General features: G+C 38.6%; 1 pseudogene; it reads left to right on the top strand.

The window, feature by feature from the left end:
* The window catches only part of LOC119000345 (ribosomal biogenesis protein LAS1L-like), a 176,707-nt pseudogene extending 164,289 nt beyond the window's left edge, over positions 1–12,418 (top strand).
* Positions 12,419–18,814: the final 6,396 nt, after the last annotated feature.

Here is an 18,814-nt window from a genome sequence, read left to right as displayed (position 1 = left end):
AGGTCCATTCTGCAACAGTTATGCTCCTTAAAAATGGTGCCATGTAGCATCAATATATACAATTTTAATTTGTCAACTATACTACATAAGGTTGGGGGAATCAACGATTTATAAAGTAACCTCAAAATACATAATGTAAATAGTTATAAAACTACCAATCAGCCACACTTTTTTTTTTCAGTAATTGAGAAGTTAAGAAAGAGAAAACAGGAACACACACACACGTGCAATTTTCACAGTGCAATTAAGCTTAACGGTTATGTTTAGAAATCTTCACCTAACAACAATCAAAGAATATACATACATTTTTCTCACACACATATGCAACACTTACAATAATCTTTGTAGAACTAAATGATAATAACAATAATATATATTGCAGCTCATGGTATACAACTGAAATTGTACTTAAGGAGAAACATAAGTAATTGTCTTATGCAAATATTTTTTAATACTTATGCAAGTATTTCTTAATACTTGCATAAGAAAAAAATGATCAAATTTAATAAAGTGTTAGAGTCAAGCTGTTGAAAAAAGAACAATTGACTTTAAAACATAATTGAGGTGATAAAGATAAAAGTAAAAACTTAAGTATCAGAGAAATACATAATAAAGAGGATCAAAATAGCCAGTAGTTGTTTTTTTGGAAAAAACATAATAAAATAAAGAAATAAAACTTCATTACAACTAATCAGTTAAAAAACTGATAAAATTCTCAAAGATATTTTAGACACTGACAGGGAGTCTATGAACAGATATAGCAGAGATTATAAAAGTGGGTGACTTTAAGATTTCATAATTAAAAACATCCTACAAGCATCTAAAACCAGCTTTACACATTGACTGTAGCATATGCATAAAACCTAGAACATTAAAACATAAATCATTATTAGTCCCACAAAGAAAACTCTAGACACAGGTGGTTTTATAAGTGAGTATTGTACAGCATTGCATTAACAGATTATTTCAGTCTTACACAATAGTGTCTACGCAATAGAAAATGAGGTGACTCCTAGTTCATTTTATAATCTTATATACAACTTATATAAGATTGTGATAGTAATAATGATAATTTATAGAAGAAAGTAAGCATTGGGAGTCTTTCAGATAAGCATCACTCTAAGGTTTGTTGGACAAGCATGGGTCCATTAGATAGATAGATAACACTGGTAATATATCACATAAAATCATCCTGCACCACCTCTCAGAAAACTACCTCAGAGTCATATTTATTGACAGTAACAGTATATATGTTTGCCTGCAAGAAAAGTTGGACGAGTGCTTTATGGAAAATATAAAAGAACTTTATTAATAAACTGAAGAAGATTAACTAGATGTTCAGCTATAGAAAGGCATATATATATATGTATACATAAGATTATAAAAATAATCTTATATATAAGATTATATAAGATTTTATATATATAAGATTTTATATATAAGATTATTTTTATAAGATTATAAAAGATGAAAAAAGATCTTATATATATAAGATCACTTTTATAAGATTATAAAATGATCCATCTTATATATCATTTTATATTGTACCATAAGATTTTATATCTTGTAAGATATAAAATCTTATAAGATTATAAGATTTTAAGAGTTTTATATAATACCTATAATTTTTATATAAGTGTTATATAAAAATTAGTTCAGTACTATAAAATAATATTTAACTAGGCTAGTCTCCTCATGAACCCAGATTTTATAATATGCTAAATAAAGTATTGTATAAATCCAAGTGATATGTATACAAATATTAAAAAGTCATGACAAAGTATTTCTATTCCAGGATTCTGAGTTAATTTGGCATAGAAACGAATTATTGAATCACCATGTTATAATGTTAATTGAGTTTAGAAAAGCAAAGTAGTCTCAAAGAATGTTAAAAGTCATTTGATAAAATGCAAAACTCATTTATGATACAAAAAACCTTTAGCAAATTAGAAATAGAAAAGAGTATAGCAATATTACACATAATAATAAAATATTACAGTCATTCATTTCCAAATCAGTTATGAGACAGTAACAGCTGGTATCAAGGCTTCAACATTATTGTGAAGTCCCTCATAATACACTATAACAAAAAGGGCGGGGTATAAAAATTTTAAAGGGTGAAACCAAACTACCATGTTGTATATGTATGACTATATACAGAGAAAACTCAGTTTTATAAGTATTAGCAGAAAAAAGGCAGTTAACCAAGTTTCCTGATATATGTTCAATAAGGAAAAAAAAATTGTTTTTTCTGTGCTCTAGAAAACAATGGAACAAAATTCCAATGATCAAAGCTGTAAAAATACAAAAAGAGCTCTTGTTCCAGGTAAGACAGAACATGAAAATTCCACTCTCACTCTTCTGCTAAATGCAACTATAAAACCTGGACAGAATGCAGGCAGCAGCTATTTTGAGTCTGAAAAGTGAATATGATCCTGAAGATAAGGTGAAAGGACCAGAATTCAAAGTGCCCCCAAAGCAGTGGTGGGGCACTATTGTTTTCCTCCGTGATATCCCTCTCCTTTGAAATACACGGAACCTGGTGTGATTAACCCCTTCTCTTAGAGCCTCTTCAGAAACATTTGTTGGACCAGATTAAAACGCTTAGTTACGCATTCCTCTATCAGGAAATCCTCATCTTTATTTGTGTAGTTTAACAAATGGGCACTTGGTGGACTTTTGAAAATAAAGGTATACTTGGGTCAGGGGTGTCAGGGTTCTACGGGAACATTGTTTTTTGTTTGTTTGTTTGTTTGTTTCTTTTTTTCGTGTGAAGCTCAGAAGCCATTGAGTTTGCCATGCCTATGCTCCTCATTTACACTATTTCTAAAATTTAGGAGTATTAAAAGCCAAATCTGGGATGTTTACATTTAGGTCAGAGTATCTACTATTCTATTCTATTATAGAGAAGAATCACTTTCCATCATTACTCTGGCCATAACAGACTCCTGTAATATTTTTTATATTCTCAGATTAAAGGTTTGCAGTCTTGCTTTATACATTTAAAGCAAGGATGGAACTGGAACTGATCCCGCTGTTTTTATGGATAATCAATTTTTCTGAGACCATGATCAGATCTGCAAATAATACCATCCTCCGCTCCCATGGGTGTGCTTTGTCTTGTTTACATTGGCCCGTTTAGCTCTTCTACTGCCTCGGTTATTATAGTCGATTAATAATGATGAATAACATGTCATCATGTTTGGCAGGGAAGTCCTCATCTGTCAGGGTTCTTCTTTGGGGTGTCAGAGTCATCCCTGGCCTTTTGAATTTTCATATTCAGTTATACCAGTAAATCATATTATTAGATCCTATGAAAAATCATTTCTTCTTTTGGTATGTAATTATGTTGAATCTGCAGATTTATGTAAAGATAACTGATGTGTATAACAGTATGCTTTCCTATAGCTGAACATCTAGTTAGTCTTCTTCAGTTTACTACTAATGTTCTTTATCTTTTCCATAAAGCACTTGTCCAACTTTTCTTGCAGGAAACATATATACTGTTAGTGTTAATAAATATGACGCTGACTTAGTTTTCTGAGAGGTGTTGCAGGATGATTTTGTGTGATATATTACCAGTGTTGTTATCTATCTAATGGGCCCATGCTTGTCCAACAAACCTTAGAGTGATGTTTACCTGAAAGACTCTCAATGCTTACTCTCTTCTATAAATTATCATTATTGCTATCACTATTAATACCTTAATTTTGAAATATATATATAATAGATTATTTTAGTGAAACATTAACTTTTACTATGATAGCTAACGTCGTAAACATCAAATTCAATACCCAATTTAATGTTAACTTGTTTTCATTGGCTGTCTCTTTCAACTAAATTAGCAATGTTCAAGTCAAAATTGAAAAGAATAACACCATTTGCTGTTTAAAAGGGTTGCCCCATGTCTCCCAGCTCATGGTCATCTTTTGAGCTTCAGCCGTTGTGTTCTCAGCAGGACTTGAGAGCTTTGCAAGCTTGAGGTTGTGCGTTTCCAGGATGGCTGCAGTTGCTCATTTCTGTTTTAACCACTCAGGTCTCAAAGGCACAGGTAACATCAGCTTTAGGGTTTCAACTTGGACAGACAAAACCAACTAAACAGACTCAGAGAAGATTTAGTCTACCCTGATCTAGCATTAACTAATATGCGTATGTATGTGTGTGTATATATATGTATATATATATAGGAATCAACTAATTCTATACATATATGGATTAAAATAGGAGGAGAGGATCACCTACTGTGATTCCCCAAAGTCTAAACTGCTAATATCAATTGTTCCCAAATCTAATTTTATAAACAAAGAAAAACAGAACATGTTCCTGATTTTAGGGACCATCTGGTCAGTCTCAAATGTGTAAGAACTAGTCAAGACTGAAAAAGGAAAAGACATCCCCACTGCCCTCTTTACCTTCTGGCATCATTAAAATAAGACAGAACATTGCCTGGCCTTCTGCTTCTTCTTCAAGTGAGTTACAAGAGTTAGCCAAAATATTTGAGGATGGAATTGATCAAAGAAAGAAAAAACTCCAGGCAAAACTAATAGTCCTTCCAATTAAACGATTAGATGACTAATGAAATAAATTTCATCTCTATGCTAATGGGAAATAGATAAGTGCACTTGACAGTATTGTGAGGAAAGTGACCTTGGAAAAGTATGGGTGGGCCTAAAAGTCCATTTAGTTTTTCCCATAAAATAAAAAACACATTTTTCATTTTCGCCAACAACTTCATTGATTTGTACATTTTAAATATGTTGGCTATCTCCTGTATTCATGGCATAACATCGATTGTTCTCAATTAATGTCTCAATTTTATCACTATCAACTTCAACTGGTCTACCCGACTGTGGAGCATCACCCAGTGAGAAATTTGCAGCAGGAAACTTTGCAAACTACTTTTGACATGCTCAACCAGTCACAGCACCTTCTCCATACAAGGCACAAATCTTTTTGTGTGTGTTTCAGTTGCATTTTTACCTGTCTTGAAATAATAAAGCATAGTCTACTGAAAATGTTGTATATTTTCTTCTATCTTCAATATTAAAATGGCTACACAAAAATTCACCAATTTTGATGTTTTTTTTAGATGCACCTTGATGTGACAGCTGTCACAGTATGAGCTAACAAAATGGTTTTGAATGAAGTTAAAAACAACTAAGCGCTACTAGAACCATGATACAGAAAAAAACCATCTTAGGGATTTTTGCCCGCCCCAGTACTTGCCCAGCATTGGTTCAATAACATGGAAAAGGAAGCAGAACGATACCCTTTTCCTAAATGAGGAGTGTGCAGAGGAGTATTTCCTTCCGTCCACAACTACAACTATGCTCTGAAGAGAAACTATCTGTACAGTTACAGGGACAAAGGATCATTTTCTTAGTGGACAAATGAGCAATAATTCAGTCATTAGTCCTACCATCATTCTGCCACCTTTTCCTTGGTGTAATCATACTGTTTTAGTGGAAGCAATTTCAATCACTCTTAAACCCTGTCTTTATCTCATTCTTTTTCTGTTTCCTTAACCCACTCAAATAGTCAGAATGCCTTCCTGACCCCATTCATCTGGTGGGACAAGATTTGTATGCCTAACAAATGTGCTTTTCAAATGTGCTTTCAAATGTGACCAAAATGGTTTCTGGAAATCTCAGAAAAAGAAGAAGAACCCCACTCCTCTGATGGCACAGACTGATTACTCACTTCCTTATACTTCCCTGTTGGTAGAGACCTTCAGTGTATCCCACATAGTCTCTGAGACAAAGACCACCCAGATGTGGGATTCATCCATGAATCCTTGAAAGTCTTAATGGAGCTGGCTATTCCTTTGTGATTATTAACCCCATACTCTATGAAAAACAAAAAACAAAAAAACAGAAACTGAAACAAACTGTGACCCATCATACGTTTATGCCTCCAGAAAGGACTTGTTTCCCCCTGTGCTATCCCTACCAATGTTCCTTATCAAACGAACACATAGGTAAGGCTATCCCTTCGGACAAGAATTAAGGGATGTTAATAGGTGTGCTCTTCTTTACTTCCCTATAGTGCCAGCTCCAATACCACCTTCTCACTAATCTCCAATGTTCATTTTACGGTAGAGAGTCTATGAGTAGTGTTACGACCAGCTTCCTGAGAACGCAGTCTGTGCAGTAGCAGAAGCGCTCCTGCTGATAAGGTTTCTACGCTTAGTTTTATGGTTCTGTCACCACCCTAACTTTTTTAACAACTTGGAACATGGAGCCCTCGTTTTCATTTGACCGGGCCCCACAAACTGAGTTGCCAGGCCTGGTCAGCAGTCTTTAGCAAAGCTAGGCACCTAGACTCTGACCGTCTATTTTCATACATAGTGGGGAATTATCAGCATACATGAAAAGTAATTTCTTAGAAGTTTAAGAAGTGCTTTCTTACTTTTCTGCCATAACCCTACAAATAAACTCCATGTTGTCAGACTCGACTGCATTTCTTAGGTCATGACTCTACACAGTGAAAAAGCTGATCACGGAATGCCTCATACGTGTGGAAATCTCATCTCCTATTCATGATGTGGCTCTTTTATAGACTGAGATGGCCCGTAAACACTGTGAAAAGTTAATTCTATGCACTGAAATCTATAATCAACAGATGCAGATGACTCTTCTCAAGGATAAACCACAATAACCACTACACACCCTTCAGCTTGGATGATTGGTTTACCAAATATGACACCAACGGAAGAATACTTGTGACCCTCATATAGAACCTCGCAGACACAAATACTGCAGAGAAGCTCCAGGGAATAGACTCTTGTCATGCTCCTCAGTTAAAAAGACATTACAGATCTCATCAAAATCAAAAGCGTTTGCTTTGTGAAAGACCCTGTGAAGAGGATCGCATGATAGGCTACAGATGGGATGACAATGTTTGCAAACCACATATTCAGCAAAGGACTTGTATCTAGGGTATGTAAAGAACTTTCAAAACTCAACAGTCAGACAAATAAAACCAATCTAATTAGAAAATGGAAAAAAGGCAAGAACACACATTTCACTAAAAAGGACAAGCTGATGGCAAGTAAGCGCAGGGAAAGATGTTTAGCATCATTAATCATTAGGGAAAAGTAAATTAAAACCACAGTGATATATCACTATACACCCCCCAAAATGGCTTTAAAATAATGGCAACATCAAATATGGTGAAAAGCCAGAGAAACTGGATCATGAGTACCTTGCTGGTGAGAACATAAAATGATACAGCCACTCTGGCAGCAATAAAATGTAATGAACTGTCCTTATATGCAATAGCTTGGATAAATCTGGAGGTAATTATGCTGTGTGGGAAAAAAGTCGATCTGAAGGTTATACAGTGAATGTATATACATATATACGCAGTTACACACAGTATGATTTCACTCATATGATATTCTTAAAGTGAAAAAATACAGAAATGTGGACCATATTAATGACTTCTAGGGTTTCTGGCCCCAGGTGGGTGAGTATGGAAGGTAGATAAGCGTGACTATAAACAGACAATACCAGAGGTCCTAGTGGTGTTAGAATCTTGATTATTTGATAACAATATTCTTGTTGTGACTTTGTATTAGAGCTTGGCAAGATGCTACTACCATTGTCGAAAACTGAGTGAAGGTACACAGGAGCCCTACAGGTGTTTCTTACAACTGCCTATGAATAAAAAATATTCCTAAAATAAAAGGTTAAAACAATTTCTTCACATAGTTGTTTGAAAGATAGCATGTTCCTGTGCTACATTTAAGAAACTGATTTTTACCTGATTTTTTTTTTATTTTGCCCATATTCTAATCAAGAAATGCTCAAGGCAGTATTTTAGAAGTCTTAAAGTAAGATAAAACAAAGTTGTCTACTGAGATTCCAAGTCAGGTTGTAATTTCAGCTGAGCTTTTGGTCTGATAATTAATGGGGGCCATTAGATTAAGCAATTAATTATGTCTTTTGAGGCTTATTATTAATAATCTCTGTTCAGTTCCAGTTTTTTACTATGGGTAACTGTGTTATAACTCAATGTTTTGGCTGACCTTCCTTTTTATTTAGCAGATATAAGGTTACAAAGTAGTTATAAAGAAATACGACATCTGCAGTTGATCTGATAATTGGTGTCTTTGATTCTCTAAAGGGATCACTTTGCTGGCTGACATTCAAACCCAAACTGGTGTAAAAAGAAAGAGGAAGCCAGAGCATCCTCACAAGAGGCTAATGTCGAGCTTTAGGAACAAAGGATCTTGTTCAGGGATGCTGGGAACAGGACTGGATGACTAAAACTGTAGGGACATTTGTTGGTGTGGGGGAGAGAATGTGGTTAGTTCTAACCACTTAAAGTATAGGGCCAGGTAAGTCTCAAACTATGAAAGAATGTTTTGCATATTGAAATTCAAAGGCCAGAGATAGCTAAGGCGGTCTTAAACAAATATACATGGTAGGAAGTCTTGCTGTACCAGGTAACAAAACCTACCATGAAGCTACTACAATATGGACAGCACGGGGTTTGTACACAACTAGACAAAAAGTGAAGGCATTTGTGTTGAGTATACATCTCTCCTTATTTTCCTTTTTCCTCACTAGCTTCTGCCTGACTTTTTACTGCCTCATTTTCATGGTCCATGAGTATTGGAGTGACCTGGAACTCAGACTTTTTTTTCTTTACACACATTTTTAAATTGTCTTAGTATTCCGAGTTTATATATTATCCAAAAGCATATGGATCCAAATATTACATCTTCAGTCTCATTTTTGTGGCACACACCACTATTTGTCTACTGATGTTCATTCTCTCATTTTTGTTTTGGAATAGAAACTCTTCAATTTTGGCTGCACACATAGTCATGTGGTTGGAGATGCATGACTGACTTGAATAATGTGGGGTTAGCGGTGTTGATCCCCAGCACAGTTGAAAATTCACAGATAACATTTACCACTCCCTGAACTCAGGGTTTGGGGTAAATTGCAGGAAACAGGTACTAAACTAAATGAATGACTATCAGGATTGTGGAAAAAGAGGCATATTGTGCTAAAGAGACAGATAACGGGAGACACACTTAGTTCTCATGATTTCAGAGGGGAGGTTGCCCTGAGAAAATGATATCCCAGCTCAGTCCAAGGAAAGCCAATAGCTACCAGAAGCTGGAAAAGACAAGGAATAGATTATCCCCAAGAGCAGCTAGAGGGACTATAGATCTGCGGACACCTTGATCTCAACGAAATAATGCTGATTTTGGACTTCTGACTTCCAAAGCTGTGAGACCCTGCAGATGAAACTGGTTGGGGTGACTACTCAGGACAGAGCAACTACCATTCAAGAACCAGGGCAGACTGTATCTTAGGAGAAGCTGGCTGGAGAAAGAATCACATGTGGAGAATAAACTGGAATTTGTTGCTGCAAAGCTGGAAAAAAAAAAAAGCCTACACACAGCAGTGGTGTTCAGATTCTCAGCAACACTTCTCTCTCCAGTATTAGATTGCACAGTAACTTCTGCGAGGTTAGGACGGAGTCCTGAACACATTTTAGCCAACCTGTAAAATCAGAAGGTGTTCATAAAATTGCTTTCCCCCAGAGCAGCAGAATCCCAAGGAACTGTTTAGAAAAACTACTGTACCTTTGCGGATGGTGAAACCAGCCTAGCTGTGGAATGCTGGCAGAGTAAATTCCTGCAATTTTCAGCCATGGAAGAAATCCTAGAGGTCACCCATTCTGAGCCCTTCATTGTTCAGATATAAAAACCCAGCATACTTTTCAACCCAACTTTAGATATTTAGATATTAGATATTTGCTTTGTAGTCTTGCTCCAGTGTCCATATAATTTTACTGGGTCAGGTGCTAATTCGTGGCAAGGAAAACATAAGTGAATTTCGATTACGTAGAATAACCACAATCCCTCCTTTTCACGCCAAGGGGCACAGACACAAATTTCCTCTTGTACTCCGGACATGTCTCTCCGGATCTGGGACACAGACACGTTTGCAACCAGAGACTTACCTGAGGAGACGTGCTTGTAGCTGGCGCAGTTGCTTTGAGAAAACAGTGCCAGCTGACAGGCCGGTATCCTCAGTTGGTAAATCTGTAAATCCTCAGACCTCAGCTTCTGATTTGTTAGGCTAACGCTGGGAGGCGGGCTTGCTCCAGGATCCCTCTCCCCTATTGGCTTCTGGTGCGGTGGCTGTTTGGAGTGGGGCTAGCACGTTGAACCGAAGTCTCTGCTGAGTGCCTCAACACAAGGCTTGGTGTTTAGCCAAGTGTATGGTAGGAATCCAGCTCTGGGTCAGGTCTGGGTTCTCAGGGGATGGATTGTGTGTGGCCTGTGCAGGGTGGGACGTATGACAAAGGGGAAAAAGCTGTTACCCCTGTGGGCTTAACGCATCGTAGTTGCCTATCTAAATGGGATCAGGGGACAGTGTATCTGTTTTGTGTGGCCATAGATTGAGGTGGGAAGTGCTGAATGACCTCACAGCGTGGAGGAGCAGGTGAAGCAAAGAACCCCTGGCAGTGGCTTTTGCTAGTACTCTCTAAGCTCCTGGATTGCATCAAGCTCTTGGATAACCGGTGGCTTGGGATGAACTCAGACTGCTCTGTGGCGTGGTCAGGTTTGGTCAGGATTGGTCAGGTTTGTGGCTTATCTTGGAAAGGAAGACTCTCTGTCAGGGTACCCCTTAAGTTGCTGCCTTAGGAGGTGAACACTCCAGATTGGATTGTTTAACTCGCCATGAGATGACCCACAAGAAAATGCCCCATATAAAAGACTGTCACAGAGGTTGCTTTTTTCCTGCGTTGACTCCAGAAGACCTACTGGTGCCATCAACAGGAGAACAGCCTAAGAGAGACCTGGGAGTTGGAGGAGGAGAAGGTAGAGGCAGATGAAGAAAACCAAGAGGATCTAAAGAATATTGTTGATGGCACCACAGAATGGAAACCAAAGTCTGAAACGAGGGGGAAAGTGTGGAGCTGGGTGGCAGGGCCGGGGTGGAAATAGCTGGGGTGACACAGACATTAATGCGCATTGGGAAAGAGCTCAGAGACATATAGAGCTATAGGAAAGAGCCCAAGGACTACTGGTATCATCCGAAAGGGAGCAGTGTAAGGTGCTGGAGACATTTAGGCATTTACCTCAGGCCATTAAAGCATGGAATCATCTATCCCCACCTGTAGACTGCACATTGGCAGAGCTCAAGGGCATAACATGGGAGAACAGGGAAGCTACACTGGACACTTTTCTGGTTGATGGCTTTCTCATCCCCACATTTGAGCAATTAGCAGCTTTGCAGAGAAAACATGGACTTTAATGATATTCTGGTGCCAAAGCCATTTTCTCAATTCTGGCAGCCCCTGCTCAGGGGCCTGTACTCCCAGGCCTTGACACAGGCCCTGCTAGAAAGGATGTTTCCCAAGTTGTCAGCCGTGGGGAATGGTGGGATCTGGCCCAACTAGATCCTCAGATGCACTGTTGAACTGACCATGGCCAACACCAAGACTGGACAGGATGACTGATTTTCTGCAGTCTAGTGAAGAAAAGCAAGGAAGAGCTAGAGGCTCTTCAGTGGCTCTGCCTCTCTTGACTGGCCCTTGGTGGTCGAGTCCCACGTGGGCTCACATTGAGGAGCCAGCCTCCATTTTCTTCAGCTTATCTTCCAAGCCATGGGGCAAGTCCTGCCAGCTGAGGAGCAGGAGAAATTGACACACATATGTTCCGTTTTTATCCAGAATCGGAAAAATCAGTCTGGGCAGGAGGGCTCAGAGACCTTCCCCAGCGAGAAGTCTGCATACACACTGGACAGGCTGCACTGCAGTCTCAAACCAGCTGGTTCCAGCTTCAGGCCTGAAGGAGAAGCCCAGCAGCAGGAGGAGAAGGGGAGCCTTAATGATGTCAAGAAAGACGAAAAGGGGAAAGAGGTTTTGGAAGACCGGATAGAAGAGGAATAAGAGGAAGAAGATGACCAAGAGAACTAGGAGGAGGATGAAGATGATGGGAAGGAAGACAGAATGTAGATAAGGCCTTTCTCTTTGGGGAAAGAGTCCCCAAATGCTGAGAATGCCAGGCTCCTGGCCCAGAAAAGAGAAGCTCCAGGGTTCTGCCTGGCAAGGTAAATTCAGAAAATGAGCTGATCTAATGCCAGGTCAGACTGAGGGCCCAGCAGAGCTTATGCTGGAGAATAATGACACCATGTATCTTTTGGACCAGCCTGTGCTAGAGTAGCAGCTGTAACTCCCAATATGCAAAATGGGCACCCTCCACCCCAGCTGTGGCATGGGCAGTGGCAACTGTAGCAAGGGCAGCACCAACTTGGAGGGCCTTTTCTGGAGCCAGGGCCAGCTGCACTGGCTCACCTGGTCTGCAACTCCTATAATGTGCACCCTAGTACCATCTCTGCTGAGGCAGGAGCCCACCCTCCTCACCAGTGCACCTGATGTTCCCTGAAACAACCCGGGAGACAGCCCTTGTCAGCCACATCAGCTTGGCGTTCACCACAATCATTTTGTTTGTTCCGTTTTTGTTCCTTTTTAAAAACAATAAAGAGGAAACTGTTAAAAATATTGTCTTACGTGATACAAAACTCTTGCTTTATGGTAGCCTAATGTAATTGGTACGATTTCCTCACAGTACCCTAGCCTATACACTAATGAATAGTTATAAAAACTTATGTCATACAGTATTACCATCATATTAATAATACAGCATTAAAACATTGTTATATACTTTAAACATCTTTTAACTGATGATAGGCTGATACACAATTTTTCCAATTATGAGAGAGAGAGTGAGACATACCATATGGTGACAATTCTTCAGAAAAAAGTTATAAAACAGTTATAAGTTATAACACATTATTAATTTCATGTGAAATATCACTCATCTTATGCCCATATGAGGATAAGCCATCCACTTCCGTACAAGTCTCATACACAGTGCTCTGCACCTGGATTACTTAGTCAATGAGGATGATGTAAAGGTGTCTCATACAGTGCTTGCTGCACAGTTATTATATTTTCACATGAAGACTCATACATGCACAACAGATAAATTTATTAACTATATGGCATGATGATTATTTATATGAAGTGGAAGTGGATTATCATAAGGTCTCCATGCTCATTGTCTTCACACTGAGTAGGCTGTGGAGGAAGAGGAAGAGGAGGGTTGGCTTGCTGTCTCAGGTGTATAGAGGTGGAGGCGGGGAGGAGGTGCACACTCTGTGTACATTTAGACAAATTCAGGCTAATTTCTGTCTGACTTTGCCTTCTCATTTCTCTAAAATGATTTCTCTATTTTTTTCCACTGTTTGCTTTAGTTTTAGTGCCTGTACCATGGAGGGTTCATGTCATAAAGGAAGTCAAAAGCAGTCTTGAATAATGAGAACTCTTATGCAAACTGTCTAATGTCAGTTTGCTGGCTCTGTGTCTTCAAGGTTTTCTTCCTCATCTCCTGGCCCTGGTTCAAGAGCACTCATCTCCATCAAATTGTCTTCTGTCAAATCGTCTGGGGTGGTGTCTGTTACCTCTTGAATTTCTCCAGATCCACATCTTAAAACCCTTTACCCCTCACCCCACAGTTTTTGTTCTATCCATGACCTCTTTGACTTCTTTGTTTGGCTCTACCATAAATTCTGTGAAGTCATAAACAACATTGGGTCATAGATTTTTCTCCAGCAGAAGTTTGTTTTTGGAGCGATGGCTCCCATGGTTTTTTCTATATCAACAGTGGCAACTTCAGTGATCGAATTCTTCTAGACTTCCATGACGCTTTCTCTATCAGCGTTCTCTTCCATAGGATCACCAGTACTTTCCAATGAGTACCATGTGTAATGAGCTTTAAAGGTCCTTATGGCCCCCTTGATGTAGAGGCTGAATTATGAATGTTGTGTTTGGAGGCAATAGAACACTTTGACACTGTTGGTGTTGAACTCCTGGGGTCCTGGGTGGCCAGGCTCATTCTCTAAAATCAATATAACTTTAAAAGGCAATCTCTTACAGGCAAGGTACTTCTGGACATCAGGGACAGAGCATCAATGGAACCAATCCAGAAGAAGAGCTCTCCTTGTCCAAGCCTTCTCGTTGTACAACTGATAGACTGGCAGCTGGTGCTTATCTTTTCCCCCTACGTCTCAGGGGTTAGCAACTTTGTAGACAATGGCAATCCTGAACATAAACCTGATTGCATTTACACAAAACAATCCCTTCCTGCCTTGTGCACTAGTGCTCACTTCTCTTCTTTACTAATTTGTGTCTTTTGTGGCATTTTTTCTTGTCAGAATAGGGCACTTTTGTCTGTGTTAAAAACCCGTTTGGGAAGATACCCTTTTCTTCAATGATTCTCTTAAATGAGTCTAGGGAATATTCTTGGTTGGCAGAAGCTTCTTTTTTAGGTTATCTTGACATTTTTTTAAGCCGAGCTTCTTTCTGAAATTATTAAAACAGCCTTTGCTGACATTAAATTATCTAGCTTTGGATCCCTCACCTTTCTTCTGCTTTATGCAGTCATATAATGACTTTACTTTTTCTTGAGTCCTATCGAGTCTATAGGTTTGCCTTCCCTATAGCAATCCTGCACCCCAATACAGCTGCATTTTCAATACAAGATTAGAGACATTTCATAAAAAGTTCAAGGTGTTCTTGCCTGCTGCTATTGCGGTAGTGATGCTTCACAAATTTCCCTTTCTGTTTTTACAATGGTCTTTGCACTGGATTCATTTATAATCAAGTGGTGAGCAACTGAAGCTCCAGACCTCAATCTACAATAACTATCAAGCCATTCGACTTTTTTGTTGTAATGCTGTGACTTTTCTGTTTCTTGGGAGCACTTCCAGCATCTCTACTGGCACTTCATATGGGCCCCACGGTGTTATTCAAGGTTTATGGTATTGCACTAAAGATGATGAAAAATACACGAGTACTGCAGGAGATCACTTTTTACTGCAATATGCAATTTATTGGAGAGACAAACTGCTTTCCCAAATACTAGCATTATGCTAGATTTTAAATGGATGCTTGCAACACTTGAGCTCACTGCAATAGCAACAGGATGTGACTATAAAATTATTATAATAGAACAGTATGTACTACAGTTAATGTTATGCAGTTATGATTTAATACTGCATGTTTGCATTTGTTCACATTTCTCTGGACTGAAAATAGCATCATGTATGGTCTCTGTTTGTGTGCATAAGTTTTGATCAACTTTAACTTTATATAATAGATTCACACTTATTTTTTGTTAGTAAATAATAAAATAGACTAGTGTTTACATACTTTTTGCATTCATGACATACCTAACTTTTTCTTACTTTTTAAAATATTTCTAGGCTGTGCAGTTGAGAGTTTTTTTTTTAAAGGGAGTATTTTTTAAAGATTTTACTTATTTTCTTTTTAGAGAGGTGAAGGGAGGGAATGAGAGAGGGAGAGAAATATCAATTGTGGTTGCCTCTTGCATACCCCCTACTGGGGACCTGGCTCACAACCTAGGGATGTGCTCTAGCCTGGGAATAGAACTGTCAATCCTTTGGTTTACAGGTTAGTAATCAATCCACTGAGCCACATCGGCCAGGGCAGAGAGATTTTTTTTTAATTGCCAGAAATCTACAGAAATTTTTTCAACTTTTATTTTAAGAACTCTCATAAACTGGACCTGCATTGTTCAAACCCATGTTGTTCAAGATTCAGCTGTATTCATGTTATAATCTTTTCTTTCTGCTAACTGTTACTATGTAATAAAACTGTGGCTACTGGAATGTTAACAGAAGCTTTGTTTTCAACCTCTACATCCTGTCCTTAAGGAAAAATCAATTTGTTGTGGAATTTCCTAATACTTTTACTGTGGGCTAGGCTTGAGATATGAGAGTAAGCTCCACTCATGAGAAACACGACAACCATTTGGAAAATTATGCAACAATAAGACTGAAACGAATCTAGATCCCACAGTTACTCCTGGAGTGGAAACATCTTTCTATTCCTGAAGGACTGTCCCCTACAATGCTTTGTGGGGTAGAAATAAGCTCCTCTCTTTGTTAAACCACTATTTTAGGTGTCTCTTTTCTAGCACTGAATTCTTTACTCTATTTCATACACTCCCCTAACTTAATCCTGCCTCATTTTTCTTCATCCTTGACCCTTTTGCATCCCATGTTTAAGGCTTAAGCTTGGTCTTCTTTCAAAATAGATACAAAATCTGATTAGTCTAATCTACTACATTGTCTAAATTGCCATAACCTCCTACATGGGTTATTGTAATAGTAGCTTAACTATTCTTTGTCTTCCTCAAATTATTTCCAACTTATCAGCTAGAGTGTTCTTTTAAAATGTCAGAATTTGTCACACACATGCTTAATTTCCTCCAATGGCTTCAGCCTTCCTATTGAGTAAAAAAAATCTTTATAAGCATTTACATACTATACACTACTTCTACCTCTGTAAACTTATTTTCTTCACTATACCCCTTACATGTTACTATACATAGATTTTGAGCAATATGCTGAGGACATCTTCTTTTCAAGAACATCCATTTGCCTGAAATTGTTTCATACAAGATGTCCACATGCCTTACTCTATCAGTTTCTTTAGGTCTCTTTGCAAGCATCATTTTATCAGTGAGGTCTTCTCTATAAAATATCAACTCCATACCATCTCCTCTTACTGTCATTTCTAGTACTTTTGTTTATTTTTCTCCATAATACTTGTCATTTTTGACTTATAATGACTTTCATTTTCCATATGAGCTCTATGAGGATAGAGGTGCTTTTTTGGTGGGTGTTGCTTTATTTTGCATGTTATTGCTGCCTCACTATTATATTACATGTCTAGAAAAGTGCCTGCATCATAGTGGCCACTTAATAAATAATACATGGGAAGAATAGTTAATAATAAATTCCTATCTGTTCAATGAGATATAAAATGTAACTATAACAAATGATATGAAAAGTAATTACATAAAAATAACCACAACGATGTGCTAATTTAAAAAAGGAAATATTTATATAAAAACAATGTGATTAAAAATACATGAAAACTGTTGGATAAGATATCCCTTGTATATCTCCCTTTTCCCCCAACAATAACAATTTGACATCTATCAACAGACAAAAGTGACTTTATAGGAACTTTGGGAACCAGGTAGGAGTTCGTGAAATTCCAGTCCAAGACCAAGGAGAGTCATTTTGAGAAGGCAGTCTCAGTCCAAGGTAGCTGACTCACCAACTATGGTTTCAGCTATAGACCTGGAAACAACTCTATGCCTGTGAGAAATCAATGGTAGACCCATTCTCAATGATCTTGTCACCAGTATCATATTCCAAAGGACAAACAAGGAAGTTGTGCCCACTTGTGCACTGAGTAACAGACATATAACACTTAGAACAGGCTTCAGGCCCTGACATGGCTCATTAACCAGCTGCAGCCCCTCTTGGCTGCAGTCCATGTGCCCCTGAAAGTAAGCCAACCAAGCACAGTCAGACTACAGATTGTAAAGGATCCATGTGACTGGGCTGAAGCTCATCCGAGTCACAGTCTGCCAGGAATCCCAAGGATCAGGGGTTCCAGTGGTAGGCATTCCCACCTGCAGCCCTTGTGATTCTATAAAGACCCACTATTGGGTTGCAGCCTCTTCTAAGCACAGTCCGTGATCAGTCCCACTGGCACAGGGACCCAATAAGGCATATGCGCGGAGGTACATTTGAAGATGTTAAAGAGCCCTATACTAGGCTCCAAGCACATCACAGCTGCATTTAAGCAATAGACCTGCTGATCCAGGGATCCAGTGGAAAACTCTCTCATCTGTGCTCATGGAGGTCGCAAGAGGAACTTATGCTCAGCACCAGCCCTTCTTATCTGTAGTCTACAATGGTTTGGTGATCCAGGGAAGTAGTGGGAGACACTCCCATCTATACCTTAGAAAACCCTGAAAGGCCCTTCTATTTGTCTCTAGTCCCTCTAGTCAGAGTCAGGAACTAGTCTAGCCTTCCCAGCAAACTGGTGGGAGACATGCACATTCATGCCTTCAGAGCCAGGTCTGCAGATATCAATCTGGGCTGTGGAATCTCAAACAGTCCTTGATTCCAGTCTCTCTCAGTCATAATCCAGGTCCAGTTCTGCACACCCAGGGATGCATCCAGTGACCATAATTCATCCATCTTAGGGAACTGGCAGGATCCACACAACTGGTAATACCCCTGCTGTCTGAGGAACTGACTGTGAAACATGAAGCGTATTCTTATTTCAGTGCCACCCTACTGAACAAGTGACTAGAAGTAGTCCCATCCATTCACAGACCAGAGAGAATCTACATCTGCCCTAGTTCCTGGTAACAAGCTTGCCAACAGTAGACCCCACTGCAGACCAAGTGACATCATCACAACCAGCTTCAACCTAGTACAGTGCAATTCTGGAAGTAACCCCAACAGCTAAAGTAACAGATGAGAGAAGGTCTTTAGCAGCTGAAACCAGCATATGTACAATTTAAGAAGTGTTTGCTCCTTCAAGTGCACAACAAGGTAAAGGTACATGAATAATAAAAAACTAGGCAAATATAAAACCAGCAAATAAAACTATTAAAGCTCCAGTAACTGACCTTAAGTAAGTAAAGATCTACAAATTTTCTGAGAAAGAAATCAAAATAATCGCTTTAAAGAAACTCAGTGCTATGCAGGAGAACACAGAACAACTAAACAAAAATTAAGAAAACAAGGCAGAAACAAAATAAAAATGTAATAAAAAATAGAAATCCTAAAATAGAACCAAACAAAAAGCCAGAAGCTAAAAGAATACAATGACAGAACTAGAAATCTCAGTAGAGAGTTTCCACAACCAACTTGAAAGTCAAAATAAA

Source organism: Sturnira hondurensis, unplaced genomic scaffold (assembly GCF_014824575.4).
Source record: "Sturnira hondurensis isolate 20B ecotype Veracruz unplaced genomic scaffold, ASM1482457v3 Scaffold0015596, whole genome shotgun sequence".
NCBI classification, from domain to species: domain Eukaryota; kingdom Metazoa; phylum Chordata; class Mammalia; order Chiroptera; family Phyllostomidae; genus Sturnira; species Sturnira hondurensis.
The sequence above is the reverse complement of the archived record's forward strand: the minus strand, read 5'-3'. Positions and strand labels throughout refer to the sequence as shown.